Below are 17,868 nucleotides of genomic sequence, written 5' to 3' on the forward strand. Positions count from 1 at the left end.
GCCGTCAACGTCCAAGCCCGAACCCACTGGGGGCGCGGCGGACCCAGCGCGCTTCGCCAACGCCACACGGAGTTCCCAGGCGATTACCCATCCAAGTACTATCCCCGTGCCCGGCGCTGCTTAACTTTCGTGATCTGACGGGAACGAGTGCACTCAGCGCGGCATGGGCGTTGGCATGTCGATAAATTAGCTGAACTCTAATCAACTTGATGGGTTTGAGTCGTTAAATTTAAATTCATTTACAACTAGGATATATAGTTGTATTCGGTGTCAAACAAGCTTCGACAATTCGGAGCAACTGATTAATTGATTATAGCAAGAGAGCTACCACTTTAACTAGTTTAGCTAGTTTAGCTAGCGTTCCCAACAGATATACCAGCTGCGTTCTTACATTTACGATTTAAGTCCTACTTAAAGCAAAATGGTAATGCGTGCAAAGAATAATCTGGCGTCGTTATCTATATAATATGGATAACGATATAGTTAAATTTACACCATTCCAGCCAAACTCGTTAAAGCGCAAAATTAAGATTTTTCAATCTGTTATTCCTTCCGTCATAATATTCCTCTTCATGAGGGAGGGGTAGATAGTAATGTACACACGATGATGCGTAACGAAATTGACTTCGTTGTGGATATGAAATCCAATACCACAGGGGAAATGGCTCTATTTTTGTGTTCAAACATAAGGATGTGGCGACAGGACGGACATCGAATCAAAAAGAGTGCTTGTGAATTTAGTGACATATGAGTTGTTTGAGAAATTGGTTTTCGTGACAAAGATTCCTTACTTGGACAAAAGAATGTGATCTAAAATTTACCATGATCGATTTTTCTTTCTGTACGTTTGTATTCGGTCCAGAGAAATAGATTCCAAACCATGATTTGTACAAAAAAGATTCTCAAGTACATGCTATATTTGCTAGTCATGGGTTTAATAAGCTATTTATTAATGTGCATTTACTATTGATTGGATTTTCATTAGATGCACCATACAAGATAGAGGACATTTTTAAATATTTCTACTATTATTATATTTGTAATCATATGAATATCTCCTTAAAACAAAGTTACACAGTGTTTCGTTTATAAATCCACGTAGCAGATGTAAGGAAGAGTTTGAAAAGAAAATTGTGTAAAAGAAATTAAGTTCCAATGCATCCCTCTACTTCAAGAGCTACTACGATTTTGTGTCCGATCCTGAAACGTGAAAAGATCTGAATAAATCACAATTCCAAGATTGCGATTCACAATGAATCTTTCCTAAAACCTTTACACGACGAATAAAATGATAGTAAGGTAGACGAGAAAAGAAAGTTAAATGTATTCATTCAAAAATGTGGTTAGTATTGTGTGTTCCACAAGAAAATTCTTCGTCAGAAGAATTTTGTGTGTCTGCGGTTTGATGAATTTTCACTAAGGGAAACTTACCCTGTAGCCCCCCAAATGATTGACCAAACATGTGAAAGTTGCGTCCCTTCCCAGCGATACTGTTACATTTTGTATAGTATCAGCGAATTCGGGTGGAAAAGCACCGCCTGAAACAGATACAATGCATGTTAGAAACATTTTAGATTTGCATATCTTGCTCACTGTAATTTAAAGAAAAAACATAACATGACGTTCATTTACTAAGCGAGACACAGTTGATAAAGACTGACCGAAGCGGAGAGCAGGAAGCAAGATTAGTTTTGTCCAGTAAACAGAATATTTCATAGTCGTGGAGACCTGGAAAAATCGATCCCGTGATTCTAATTAATAACTAAATATGAAAGTTACTCAAACTCAACGTTGATATGAAATACAATTTTTAAATCATCCAGATATTTACGAAATTTTAATTGTCGTTTCGATCGTAACAAAGTTCCTTCCTTATTTAAAATTTATTAGTAATTTTCCAGTATCAGTTGCAAAATTTGTCGACTCGAAACTTGTAAAGCTACTAGATTGGCAAATGGAATATTTGATCTAGACTTAATGAAATGTTTTTACATTTCGTATCAGTTACTATTTGCTTCGTTGATATGTAGTAGTATATTCGGTGTTTAACAAAGTTTCCTCTTCCAAACATATAAATTTTTAAATACATACATCAGAAATGATGGAGTACAGGCGATAAAGCACAACACGACATCAATTTAATATATTTTACAATGATACGGACATTTAATTCATTTACGACTTACGTAGTAATACAAATTACGATATTTACGATATTTATTATAATGCAATAACTTTCTTTTAATAGCCCTAACTGCCTAAACTGAATTTAAAAGTAATTTCTATTAAGTTATTTATGTGGGATTAATTTATATTTCAGAAAAATGTAATTTCATAAATACATACATACATATTTGGTAAAAATTAGCGTATCGCCGTTTATTCAAATTTTCCACTTATTGTTGGATAAACTCAGTCTATTAAATGTACTATTTGGTATCGTGATTTTCAGCAGAAACAGATATAAAATTTTCCAATTTTATTAATTTATCCTTTCGAAAACAACCTGTTTTCCACGTGAAAAACTTTAGAATCGTTCTGCATACAGACATACATACATATAACTATCACGTCTGAGTACAAAGAAGTTTCATTGTTTCTTAAGGTTGTTTCAAGATGAACGAATTCCGAGAAAAATACTGACTTTTTCCTAGTTTGTTGGATGCAATTTGATTGTAACTGCTTGTCATTTCTTTTCATCCAGTATATCTAGGGAACGTATTGCTTCCTCTGTTTTTCCGCCTCGATCCTCAACAATGCTAACTTTTCCTATCGATATCCAAGAAATAAATCGAAATATTCTATTATAATCGTTCAACGAAACAACAAGAAATATTCAATGAAAATTCACAAGAATCGGATTCCTTACTGGATAGCTCTTTTTTTTATCAAAAAGCTTTCCTTTTGTGTGTGCGTGTGTGTGCGTGTGCGTGTGCGTGCGCGTGCGTGCGTGCGCGTGTGTGTGTGTGTGTGTGTGTGTTCTTATTTCTTTCGTGGAAAAAGTTAAAGGCTTATCCCATGTTCTAATTGAATGTCGGACGACAAAACCGATCGACCAACTAACTCTACATCGAACGGATATACATAACATGTTCTATGACTGCGTTCAAACTGACAACGCATACGATGCAACAGCATTTCGAGTTGCTCGAACTGTTTGAAATTTGATCCTCTTTCGTATCGCAATGCACACTTTCGTAATAGAATAGAAATCATACTTTATTGATTTGTGAAGTACAAAAAAGATCTGCAATGGCTACAAAACTTATTTGCACCATTCGATAGAGCGTCTTTTTATCATTTTTTATATTCCGTTTTCATAGTATCAAACTTTTTAATCCTATAAAAGTACTAGTAAAATGATAGCAAATTTTTAAAGTAGTTGGACCTAATTAGTATATAACTTCATATACTGTATCATGTATGTATTAATATCGTGTATAGACATTAGTAGCAGTCGGAGAAATAAGAATATTAGTTTCGTTTTTTCCTTTAGACTGTCACCCGCGACGTGTTAGAAACTACCCTTTCTCGATCTCATTCACGTACGATACGACGCGACATGACATAACCCGCTGAGAAAATGTCGTCTCACCACCGTTCTCATAACAATTATTAGAATCACGTCTTTGAATGAAAAAGCGGCAGAATAAATCTTCGGTTCGTTGTCGCTGTCGCGCAAAATTCCTATTCAAAGCTGCTGTCGACGAACAGAGTGCAAGTCCAATTAGAAGCCGCCGCGGCCAGCGGGAGATCGTATCCCAAAAGCATGAAATTACAATAATTAGCTGGATGCTGTTCGTTCTCGAGACTTTTAAACCTCTTTTCCGCGCCATGTCAAAAGTACAGAGGAAGGAACGGAAAAAATGTCAAGCGACAGCAACCGACAGAAAAGGAAAGAAACAGAAGAAACGTAAAGAAAATGAAAGGAAAGGGATAGCAAAAAGGAAAATACGGAAAGAAGGAAGGGAAGAATGGAAAGTTTAAGTAAAAGAGCCGAACTGAGAAGTCACGGAATAATGAAATAAGAGGCATGACACTTTTGAATTAAAGGGGGTAAGGTAGCATTCGTGAGGTAAACTGCAGGACAAAAGGGGCAGAAAGAGGAATTCTGGAACAAAGATAAGCTCAAAGTCAAGCCGCGGGGTCTTGAAGGAGACAAGCTTGACCTATTTGTCTCATAACAACGGTAATAGGATCGGAAAGTATTATAAGTAGAAGTGACAATCGCCGTGGGACAAGCAGTCTGTCGAGTGGCCGGGAGCAAAGTAAATTGATGGTGGCGGCATTACGTGGAAATGAAAGCAAGGAATAAACGTCTACTCAGCACCGAGCCGAGGAAAAATAAAATTTTTGTATCGAGTCTATAACGGGAAACTTTCGCATTATTGTATTTTAAGATTGGTATTTAATTCTCGAATGACCCTTGATGTGCTTACATCCTTTGTTCTGTCCCGGTTTCGAGGAGTTACAAGAAAATGGCCTGACTTTTTACATTTCTCCGAGAACCAGAGTGTCAGCCATTTTCAAGAGTCACTCGCTAAGGGTGGATTTCCTACTCGACAAGCAGAAAAATATAATAGCTGTAAGATAACACAATTTTTCAAAAAGTGACATATACCTGAAAAAATACTTGGAACGAAGGGATTACCTTTCGTGTGTACTTATTAGCGCGTAGATACTGTGTTATATTGCGTGTAGGTGATTATAGTTTTGCATCGACACATTTACATGTTTAAATAATTGCAAAAACAAAGTATTCGAAGCCGTTATTTGAATGAATATGTCAGTTTTAGCACTACAGTAAGTTAATTTGAAAGCACTTCGGTTCCTTAATTTAAAAACACGAATACTAAAAGTTTCATCTGATATTACATAGTACTCTTATTTTCGAAATGTGTATTTACTAGTATCTTTTTATAGAAAACTTGTTGTTTTAAGATAAGGACGTTCAATCCTTAAAGTGTTAAAAATATATTTTGAAAAAATACATTTTTTGATTGCTGATCCTAATCGAATAAAACTTAATCGAGTTGCTTTTGCGCGATATCGTAAATAACTTGTGTTTGACATGATCGAACTAAGACCAATGCGAAGAAGACGATTGACTAGCAAGTTGACACATTTAGGCAGGATTTGAAATACCAGAAGTGTTGTAATTCGTCGACTCGGACGAGTTAGTTTATCGATTTTGAATTTTTATCGGATACCGATACTGAAATATCAGGACGACGAAGCATTAAAATAAGTCCTGCTCTTTCTTAATACCGCTGCTCGATTGGATGGCTTCTTAAATTATTTATAAAGCGTTATTCCCGACGAGGTCCGCTCGATTTTACATGATTCTATGTCAAGTATATCGAGAATATGAAACATCTCCCACGATATGTTTCTAATCGTTTTACTTACAGAATATGATTGGCATAAAGAGGATAATAACTTTATAGTATAAATGTCTTTTCATAATATTATTGTTCTCGAGAATTACATTTCGTGAAATATAACCAAGTGTCTATGTAGATACTTTTGAACGGTAGTATATCTCGTGTTCTGACTTTGACTTTCCATACTTATAGGTATGTATAATAAATTAGTTACTCCATTAAGTGATTATTCTTTAGGTACATTTTTTTAAGCCCCGATTGATTATTATTATTGGATTATTGATTGATTATTATTAAAGGAAGACCGAGAAAAATTTATTGAAAAAGGAAAAAGGACATAGTAAATGCGAGAGAAAAGTTTTGTCGTGCTACGATTAATAAAGTGGCTTATTACGAAACAGGAAGTGCACGTTATGTCCAAGATACTAATCCGACGCTGACGCGAACATTCCGCGGAAGTTAAGAATTTTACGATATTTAATATAGGTAATAAGCTACCTCGGAAAGTTCGATAATAAGCTGTTCGTGAAAAGTTTTGGTGGCGGAAGATAGTTGCCTGTTGCTCGACTATATACTGAATAAATCTATTGGACACGAGAGATTTATGACAGCAACCGAGGCATTGTTCCTCCTTTTGATTAAATAAGAACAACTCGTTTATACCTGTCCGTGAAAAGTACGGGTGCTTAAGAACACGTGAGAAAAATTTATACGACATTGGTGAATGTGAATATTTTCGAAATATATAGCAAGATTTTCACGGTATTTTTCACCTATTTGCGATAATTTCGTGTTCGTACGACCCAAGAGACAAGGAAAATTCTCAAGGAGGATTCGACTATAAGCCTTTTATTTATCATTATCGGTCTATTTGTCGTTAACATCCTGATCGTTCTCTTTTCGAGCGATCTTATGTTTCTAATCGAGGTCGAAATTGTCTCGTTTGTTTCCTTTGTTTCTGTTCCGCCTTCCAGACTTATCCTTCTTCGCTCGTTGTCTCTCGCCTCAGAAAATACGCAAAGCGCAGTAAAAGTTTTCCCCGCATCCGTTATTATCTTCAACTGAAAAGTAGATCACGGTGCAACGAACGTAAACAATATTAAAGGAATACGTTATAGAAGAAAACATAAATCTGTGATACGCAATATCGCGACGATAAAGGCGAACGGAATACGGCATTATAGCAACCTGCAGTTTTTATTGCTTCCTCTACATGTACACTGTACACTATACACTGTGCACCCGCTTAAGCTTAAGTGATATACACGATTAAGTAAATGCTTAGAGACTCGCCAATGCCAGTATTTGAAATTTTTACCGAGCTAACTTATCTCGTCGACGCCTACTTTAATGATAGACCTTTTTCTTTATTTTCTCTTCCAGCTTTTTCCTTCCTTTTTCTTACCCAAAAGAATGACTTTAATTAAAGCGGTGGAAGGATTTCACGTGAGTTATTTATTCCGGAAGCTTGGTGGTGCCTTTTACGATGAAAGAAGTTCGTTGAGTATAGAACTAAGTATGTGCACCGTGCTGAGTGTAAAATTGAACAGGTTCTGATGCGAAATCGATGCAATGAAAACGCAATACGTCGATTTTTTTTAATGCTCGTGTGTTATATATTCTCTATCGAAATGCAAGGCTCTTGAAAAATAAAATTGAAATCGTTACTTATATTAATGCGAAGAATATAAAGCGACAGTCGGCATTTAGGACGTTGATTAACGATATTTCGAAGCGTAAGTATTTAACTCTAAAACAGTCACGTATCATGGTAGAATATTGCGAAACTGGCGTGAAATTATTTCTATAGAATTAAATTAAGCGGCATTTCATTCCTCTTCCATGTATAGTTGTCCGAAAATAGTTTAAGAGCGTTTTGCAAATAGACCATTCCTTTTGGTATGTTAAGTATGTACATAGAAATTCACGCGGGTCATCGATCTGTAATTTTTTAACTCCTTGAAATAAATACACGTTAGAATAGATTTAAAAATGATAGAAACGAGTCCCCAAACGCTCGCGTTCAACTTTATTTATATCTTTATTTATTCGTTAAACGTTCATCGAATGTACAGGTTTCGTTGATATTCGTAAATCAACAGTTTGACAAAATGAAAAATATAAAAAGATAGAAATTACATTATAACGTTATGATGGCATAGCAGACGAACTTCATTATATTTAAACGATTTTTTTATATGCGTAGATTTATGTACAGAATTAATGCTTAGAGATTAAATTACCTTAAGAATTCTAAGTTAAATAATTTTATAAAGCGGCGTGAACGCTTTGAATTCTTATGCTTATACTGTCGCTAGCCTAGTGAAGAAACGTGACAAAAAATTCCACGAGACTACAAACTAGATTATTTAAGAATATTGCGACCTTTAAATAAATTTAAACTATGAAATTTTCGCGAATTTTCTGAAATATTTCTATGAGAGCGAGTTGGCATAGTCATAATGTTTGAAATAAAGATTCTAATTAACTTTCATAGCTTTCATAACATCACATGTAGAGCAACTGTCTGAAAAACTATTTTTATGACCACGGTGAATAAACGGTCATTCACATTTAGGTAGAAGAATATTAGCAAAATCGATTTGTGAAAATGTTGAGAAATTGCCTTCCTTACTTTAATAGCTTTGCATGCTTTCCTATACCTACTTGATATTTGCTGAATTAAGGAACATTTTTCCACCACTTTAACCATCTCAGAAACTGTTATTTCTATATATTTTCGCATTTTGTATTTCGCACTTCTATATTTTCACTTTTGGACGTCTCAATTCTTCAGAATTTTGTAATTTCTTAGTTTTTCTTCGTAACAGTTTCTCCGTCGTTCTACAACTTGTCCATCTTTCTTATTTTTCTATATTTTAGTTTCTTTAATATCTTCGAGCAAAAGTTCTGTCGTCTTTCTAATGAATTGATTTTCCACTTTTTGTGTTGTTTGTCCATCTAGCCTCTTTGCAATCCATCTAGTCTTTTTCCAATTCGCTTAGCTTCTTTTTTTTTTAATCGACATTTTTTCCTTTTACAATTCTTTCCGCACTCGCACAGATCCATAACTAGCTTGTTTTCTCTTAATTTACGAATTTTTTCTGTGTATTTTATGCCATATCTTCTTTCTTATTCCCATCCAACTCATTTTGTTATTTTTTCCTTTCCTTTTTCTTATTTTTCGGAATTTTATTTGCTTTCCTTGGCCATTGTAACAAGATACCGATTGAAAGAGACACTAAGAGGGGACACGAGCATGAGTTCGATTTCAAGTCGATCCTGTCACGTTAACACTCATGCTTGCTAACGCTAGGCGCATTCGATTGCACAAATTGTAAATATCGATGTTAACACTGGAGAAAAAGTTTGCAATACCTTTAACGCGAATGTATATGAACAGATAGAAGAAACTTGCGAAAATCGAAAGTTTTTGGGAACCTTTTTTATGAAAGAATGTTTGAAAACCTTTTTTCTTTTTTCAACTTTATCGATAAATTCGAAAAGTTTCGATTAGCTACAACTAACTATCGCACTGTTACTTTTGGGGCTTTTGACATAAGAGTTTTACACTTTTGAAATAATATTCCTTAAAGAAAATGCAAAGAAGAAAATGTTTTTCTAGTTCAAAGTTCTGCGGTAGAACACTCTTTTTTTATACGTATTATACGGTAATTATAGAATGTCTCCGTGTATTTCACTATATATGAGACTTATTTTGATATAAAGATATCTCTGGAAAAATTGAATACGCGGGTTATGTTTAAAAGAAATGTGTTATGAAATGTAAATAGAGTGCAAGTGGTGCAAATATTATGGCTCTTTTCTGTTTATATTAACTTAAACACCATCTAAACAGTTACAGAATTAAAATGAAAATTTGTCTGTATATCTAATACAGTTGTATACTAAATTTTTAAAGTTCTAATAGCAAAATCCATATCTGCGTACAACAAAAATACAGAATTATATACGTAGGTTGGGTATGCAATAGGCGATCGGAGGTTGAATAAAAAAACATAAGTCACCATAATTTTATTATGATATTATATCGTTATATTGTATTATAGAGAGTAAGAGAGAAGGAAGAGGTAAGTCACGAGTGAAATATTCCTTCACTCTTCTTTCTGTTTTTACCTTTTCTCGATTGCGTTTTAAACCATATAAAATTTCTTCATTTCAGCTGGAAAAATGACACTTGAGCAAGTCCATAAGTGACAGCCAGAACTGATTCGACTTAATTTGGTCTTGAGTTTAACTGCTTATTCTTAAGTTGAATAGCCCCTCTCTTTTCGTTTCGCAGTTCGTTAAGCAGCCGATAAGCACAAGTTCCCGGAATTAGCCGGAAACCTGCTTTCAGCACCTCGCACGTTCCTTCAGGACCTTATGTATCCCTTTCACTATCGACCATTAGCGCTCGATATTCGATAAAACGAAAACGCTGAACCCTTCGCGTTGACCTTTTCACAATTTTACCACCCTTCGCTAAGCCGGAATTATTATTTGTGATAAATCTCTTCCCACCCGAAAATCATTTTATACAGATTCCAGTTGAATAACATGTAACAGCGTGCATCGCGTGATTTTTTGTAGAAAAATAATAAAAAGATGTAGAACAAAATTTGCTCTATCTCAGCTTAGTTTTCGAAAAAAAACGAGTTTGAAAATTTATACTTAAACATGGCTAATTCTGGACTAGATAGTACTAAATAATCGACAAGAAATCATTCTATGTGTGAAAATAAGTCGAAAATGTAGAATAAAGCTTTTCACAGGACGCTTTGTTTTTTTAAGAAAAACAGATTTGAAAATTTACTACACGCATGCACTAAACCTATTCTTAATTAAATATATTCAAATTCTATTTTCTTCAAAATGAAATCTTAAACGAAAAAATTTTATTTTACATTTCTTACTTATTCTCGCATCGAGAATGACACCCTATTAATAGTTAACTCAACCAGTTGATAATTAGCTATGTTCAAGCATACTTGATAAATTATCAAAGTCAATTTTATCGAAAACTAAGTTGAAAATGAAAAAATTATATTGTATATTATTATTTTATCTTTCCATAAGGGATCATGTCGCGTCCGCTTTTACATGATATTGGATCGGATCCTGTATATGATTTACTCAAGCCTTTCTTTATATATCCTTTTGAATGTATATTTGGATATTTGTATCTAATTTACAAAAGAACTTTAATTCTATAAAATTACCCGAGCAATGATAATTTTATTGAGGAATCATTTCTTTTACATGTATATACATACATACAATACATGTATATGTGTATGTAGGGTGAGGCCGGATGAGTGATACAATCAAGCAAAGGGTAATGTTACATAAAAAATTAAGTAGAAAGAAAATAACATTGTATTTTATTCGAGAAAATCAAGTTTGAAATACACGTGCGATTGAATAACACTGTTCAATTCATATCTAACTTTGTAACTTTCAGTAGGTAATTCTTGTAGATTTGTATGAGCTAAATACGAATCTGCAAACAAACAGGTATGTACAGTTTTCAAAAAATCAATTTTTTTCATTTCAAATATTCGACTGTAAAGATGTTTCGTATTTTTCTTGCATTTTCTTGCATTTTCTCGCATTTTTTCTTTACATGACAATTCTTTCGACTCTTCCAAATAAAATGATATGGATTGTTATTACATTACAAGCATTTCAATATTTTGAAATAATGATCAAAGTGAAAGGAACATCTAAAACGCGTTATTTTCTCCTTATATTTTTCAATTTGTTTCAAAAACAAAAGGTCTAGGGGAAAATCTAATCACATCACGCGACAGAGCAGGCATTTCTACTAAGGAAAGTATAAAAAAATCTACAAAATCATGATATCGTTTCTATTGTAGTATTAATGCGAATTTGCCGTCCTCGGTTAATCGATAAGAATCGATATTCGATTCGAGGAAGCGATGTCATTGCGGATCATCGAGCTGCACGCTTTCACCGTACCTTTCTTTCTCGTCCTCTTTCTCTTTCTTCGGAGAACTGCTGCTATCTGCACTTATTGCGGAGTGAATGCTTCTGGGAGAATGGAATTACATAGGTACTCGAAATAACCGCGATCGCGAAATGTTAGTTCCGCGCTTACAATAAAGATCCAATGCTTGTTTGGAACGAATTCCAACGTCGCCGACTATTCGATGTAATTGCGATTTTGAAAGCGTTATGTATTCTCCAGAACATCTTAAAAACAACTATGATACATATTTGTAAATTGCTTAAGAAATGGAAACCGCAACATGTGAAATGGTCAAATCTGTCAATGGTCAAATAATTCAAATCTATGTACGTCTCGAATTACAGGAATATGAGCTTCTCTGCTGTAATTCCCTTATTACGTGCTCCTTCTTAAATGACAATCTTTGGAAGGTTCATACTGTTTCTGACGATGGATATTAAGTTTTCCTATATTTTTGATAAATATAATCAACATCAAAGCACGTATCGATTGAGAGTAAGCTCGACGGCAACATAACGACGATCATTCGTAAATGGCCCCCAAACGCGATGATTTCCAATGAAGTTTCAATCGGAATCAGCCATTGTCGCAGCTTCGAGGATAATATAATTAATTTCGCGGAAAGTAAAGCGCGGAAAGGAGCACGATGAAGTTTCGCCGATCGTACGAGGCTTTGGTAGCCTGTGCAAAGGTTACTACGATCGCTTCATATTCATTAACTTTTACAGAAGAATTAACGGATAATGAAACGAAGGAAAAGTTAAAGTAAAGTCACAATTCGTTTGGAGAAACGTATTGGATTGAAGAGTACATGATGCGCGCTTGTATTACTCGCTTTCATAACAATTCTACTTAATGGAACTCGTAAATAGCTAAATGAGAAATTGAAAAGCCAGTTGTCCTTCATTTTCGCGTATTTATCAGGAAGTCGCGAAAAAGAAGGAACGAACGATTCATCCGGGATGAATTAGCAAGGATCTTTTCGAACGAGTGAAAGGGAAGCGGTCCAACTATTAACTTACTTTCACGGTGAGTTACTGGCAGAAAAGAACATGCAACGAACGTCATTCTACAATAGTAGAGAACTAGAACGGATCAACAGTCAGCGAAGTAGAGTATCAGTGGTAAAGCATAATCTAAAACGGATTAGCTATTCGATCTACATGATATCTTCGATTTTACCTCGTATTTGCTATGACTTTTTTGCTTGTATGCATATGATTTTGTTAATTCAATTTATATTCGAAAACAAACAATCTTAGCCGCACATGGGTTCAATATTAAAATGCAAACTTGAGAAGTACATTCGTATAAACTGCTGCTGATGTGTATACAATAAATGCTTAAATAGTTAGATTACTTGTAAACAATAACTAGTAATTATACATATTCAAAGAGAATAATACGATGTTGATAATTGAGTTTATTACGATATATCGATAACATATTTTTATCTCTTTTATTGCACAATGCATATGATGGATATAATATGTGAGTACCTCGAGTTTATTATTCATTATTGCATTATACATGTAAAATATATAGAAATGTGAGCGTCTTTCCATTGGATGAATTCATTTTTGATGGAGGTTAAAGCAGGCAAAAATTGAACGATGTTTGTAATTAAATGTCATCTGGCATTACAGGTACATCTCTCCGCATTCCTTTGTTAGAAACAGCCCATTGCATTCTATTTCATATTCGTCGATAGATTCTTGTGTTTTAGTATATATTGTATATATAGTTAATATTGAAACTTACAGACCAAACGATCGATATATTTTTACAAGTCCAATTTCCATTTTTTTGAGATTTCATTCGACTCTACCTTTGAAAAATTTTCTTTTTTTTCCTTTTCTGGTTACTTTTAAGTTATCAACGGTCACTTCTTTCACGAATTTTACTTGACATTAGGAGCGTAAGAGATTTGTAGAAAAAGCAATCGATTAATTTCATACCGAAAAAGATATAAAACGTTGGTACGAATAAATAATACGAATCTCTCCAACTATGAAGCATATAGCTCCTATAACACTACTTGTAAATATATTGGATTGTCTTTTTGCATTCACTCCAAAGATATAGAGAAATTTATTTTACCTAAAAATTTTCGCTAAAAATCACCATATAGATGCACATGAAAATGCTGAAAACTTTTCTGAAGAAGTCGCGAGACGCGTAGAGGAAAAGAAGAAAAGGAGAAAAGGAAAAAGAAAAAGACGCGTCGTAAACTGCATGTGTCTGCAATGAGAGTGGTCTCCGTGTCTTTTTCGCGCGGTTGATACAAGTATTTTCGAGAAGTTGACGATTCATCCGGTTTGTCTGTGTAAAGAGAACGGTATAGCTGACTGGATCCGTAAAAAGTAATATTTCATCGGGAGAAAAGGTCGTAGGGCCAATATCAGCGTATATCGTCGGTGACAGCGTACGTTTCAAAAGCGGGTTAGTTCCGGTATTGTATTTACAGGTGGTCGTGAAGTGAACGGCTTAGTTGCAAAATTGGTTGTGCGGTTCGTGATGCATCATAACTCGCGGCATTCGTTGTGTTCAGACGGATTTTCAAATCCTCATGGAAACAACTTTTCACGATAATTGACGCTCTCGAAAGCTAGTTGCTGAATATTGTGAGTAAAGACAATATTATTTCTCTTTTTCGAAAAATATATGAGAAAAAATTGATCGCGTGGCAGTCGTATTGTATCGTATCGTATTATTTGAACGAATGAAAAGAACTTGTGATATTATGCAATAATTACTTTAATTGCTTCCACTTAAATCTAACTGTATTTGTTATATAATTTGTTATATATATAAAGAAGATTGATTACGCGACGGTACACCTGTCATTTTGTTTAATTTCGGTTTAAGAGCTCTGAGATATTGTGACTGTCTATCAACAAATTTTGACCAAGTTGAGATTGCAATTTGAAATATTATCAATTTGTAGGTTTTATTTGTAGATACTAGCAAGACCGATAAGAAATAGATGGAAATAACGCTCGTCCTTTCAAAAGTATTTTAGGTATGTAATTAGGTACATGTAATTTTTAATATTTGTCAAAAAATGCGCCAACTAATTGAATTATTTGAAACATTTATAACGTTAAGCATGTTCAAGTGTATTGTGAAATAAAAATGTTTCATTAAATCTTTCTTTTGCGAGAGACTTACCAAAAATGTCATTTGGATAAATTAAGAGAGCTATTAACACCATTAGAAGTGCTTTTTGCCGATCCACCATTTTGTCACAGTCATCGATCCAGCTGGAACAATAGAAAAAGTTAATTAAACGCATGAGAAAGTGAGTAACACAACATCTGAAATAATTAAACAGCAGCAATTAATTGTTTCTGCTCTTATTAACGAGTAGAACTTTTAACTTTACGTATTAAAATTTCCGTCTGGTTTCATTATTATTATAATATAAATTAAAAACTTTCATTTTTTGTTAAAACGATTTGAATATTTCATTATCAATTTGTCAAAAATACGTTAAATAAATGATCGAAAGAAACGAACACAACAAAAAACTAAATGTAATTTACCGATCGCCAAAAAATGATTGTCATCTTTCGAAAACTATCTACATAGAACCGAAATCGCTAAATATCTCGTTGTAGCATTCAAAAGCATTCTCTCGAAAGCTTTTTTGCTTTATAAGGAAATAATAGATGCACTACATTTTTTGTTCCAATTCCAATAGAAGAAAATGGATCATACATAATTTAATAAAATAATATAAAACACAGAATGTTGTGCATCTATTATTTCCTTACGAAATGAAAGAAACTTTTGGGATAATCTAATATTTGGTTCGATCAGTGTCTGATTAAATGCGAAGTATTGGCAGAAAACCCGCAATCTGCTTCGATTTGATACCAATTCGTTTCTCTTCCTCTACCTACGAGACGGGGTGAAAAGAGTTCGATAGAAATAAAAGAGATGTCTTTTTTCTCGTGGTAATCGTAATATAGTTCGACTGAACCGAGTAAAGTCGAAACTATAAGAAACTTTAAATCGAATTGAAAGAACGAAAGAGATTACTTTATAGGGGATATAATGATAAACTATTATATCTTCATCAGTTTCTTTAGGGAATAACGAAACTCTTTAAGGACAAATCGATTACATATCGATCGCAAAATATAGATCACTGTGTGTACATTCAGATGAAGAGCTAGCGATAACTACTTTCGAGTTTCCCAGATTCACGAAATTTGTTTGAATTAAATTTGTTTGATATTTGATACAGTGAATGAAAATAGCGACTTCTTCCCCGAGAAGACTTTTGAAGAATTCCCTTATTTAAAGAAAAAGTATGTGTTTGATCATTCGCGGAGAGACGCGATCGCGGAGAAGCGCATCAACAGGAGTCGTAAATTCCCGTTATGATTGTTCAATCGACGCCGCGAGATGATCGATCCCCTACTACGATTAGGCTAATAGAGGTGGTTAATTGAAGAGTACACTGACGTAACGAGGTTCTAGTTATGGTTTATTATGACACTGAGTATACAGAATGAGTTGAGTTAAATGAATCGGTTGTGATGTTTGACTCGGCCCGAATGTACAACGTAAGGTCAGAGGATGAAAGCGCGAGAGCTTAGGAACGAATGGTTAACGAAACTGATTAGGGATCAGTGCGATCTGAAACTTCGCGGTGTTGTGACGACTGACTGTAGTCGACTGACTTGAGTGGATCCTTGGTGACGACTGACTTAAACTGATGATTGATCGAGACTCCCTTATGTTCTCCGAAGGAAAGCTTGGTGTGTGTGTGCCCTTTGAACGAAGAACGCGGATTCGTTATTCACAACTTTGTGAATGAAGTGAGGGTAAACGTCCGCGATGCCGATTGGATAGACCCATGCGAATGCAGAAGAAGACGAGGAAGTCTCCCACCAACGTGGATCGGGGGTGATTTCATTCCTGGGAAAAACCCGTCGTTTTCGGTGGACATGTGTTGGGTTTCCTCAGTCTACCTGCTTTTTCCGTGTCTTTTAAGAGCCTAATAAAATCAAGGACTTTTCCTAAATCCGGACATAAACCGAAAATATTTCTAGACAAACAGATTGCTTGGCAACATGTGGAAGCAATTAAGCTAGAAGTTGATGTTTCGTGATGGGTCCTTGAGTTTATTGAGGATTGGTAAGCAGGTAGGTGGGCCGCTGGCTGCCGGGTAGCGTTGGCTCGGGCACAGATGCTCCGTGCGACGTAACAGTATGGGTTAGCCTCATGTTTTGTTATGTATTCATTTTTACCTTGATATGTGTTTCGACCGTTCGCGGAGAGACGCAATCGCGAGATAGCACGTCAACGAGAGTCGTAAATTCCCGTTACGATTAAATAATCGACGCCACGAACTGATCGATCCCCTTATTTCTATTATGAGAATAAGGGTAGTTCAATGAAATTCCTGTTATGACAATAGGGGTGGTTCAAATGAGGTTACACTGATTTAACAGGTATAAATTAATGTTTATTCAAACAACTTTTTGACTAGAGAGATATAATTAAGTTTCGATTGATATCCAAAGCTACAATGTGTAGTACGCGACGTACGCTTAGATGATGACGATTCAAAAAGTGCACAAAGATTGAATTTCTGTGAAGATGATACTGCGGAGGAAGCTTGTTGTGGGTGGATCTAATTTACAAGGAAGAGCTGATTCGTGAAGTGCAAGGTTTCATTGGGAGAGTGAGGGAAAGATTTCGCTGTCAATTGGTTAATTTTTTAGGTTGGTTGGTGAGGAAGGATGCTAACCGCCCCCGAGAGAGAGTTGCTAGTGGGAAGCATCATACGTGAGGAACTAATTTTCCTGTAGTAAATCTTTAGTAATCCTGTAGTAATAAATCTTTAGAAAACGATATAGTAAAGAGATGTTTGTTCGGTCTGAAGGACCTTCGCTAGAAAATTCCTGAGATTTATGGTAGGTGCTAAGAGTATTAAGGGCACGCAGTGAGATTGTGTGGACATCCGGTTGCCATCCTGCCCGCGGTATGTGACCTGGCCTAGGTAGAGTATCGCCAGACGTAACAATATGAGTTAAACATGGGTTAGGTTTATGTATATGGAGGACACGAGGCAGCTACGGGTTCTCAGGGCGTAGGACCACGGACAGGATATTCTCCTATAGCGGGATGGTGACTGGTCGGCGTCTTTGACCCCCGCCAGTTTGCCGATACGGTGCGGAGAACCTAGGAGAAGTTGGTGGGCCCTGCCAAGGTCTCTGCCAAGATCACTCACCTCACTTTCTTGTGGGGTTCCCCGTCACCCTGCACCAGCCTTGACCGGGGCAAGATGCGAAAGAGTGGATGGCACCAGGATGGAAACCCTTGTTGACGACCTCGGCGATTTCTCAGAATTGACAGAAAACGAATCAAAGAATCGTTTATGGTGCAGGGGAGGGATACCCCGTACCGGCGCAGCCACGGGTTGTAAAGCGGACCCCGCTGCGTCGTCATCAAGCAACCGTGGCCGTCCGGGGGTGG

The 17,868-nt window shown here is 35.5% G+C and overlaps 1 pseudogene; it reads right to left on the minus strand.

Moving 5' to 3' along the window:
• Positions 1 to 54: 54 nt before the first annotated feature.
• Positions 55 to 175, minus strand: LOC112213938 (annotated as a pseudogene).
• Between the last annotated feature and the right edge of the window lie 17,693 nt (positions 176 to 17,868).

This window comes from Bombus impatiens, unplaced genomic scaffold (assembly GCF_000188095.3).
Source record: "Bombus impatiens unplaced genomic scaffold, BIMP_2.2 scf_2262, whole genome shotgun sequence".
NCBI classification, from domain to species: domain Eukaryota; kingdom Metazoa; phylum Arthropoda; class Insecta; order Hymenoptera; family Apidae; genus Bombus; species Bombus impatiens.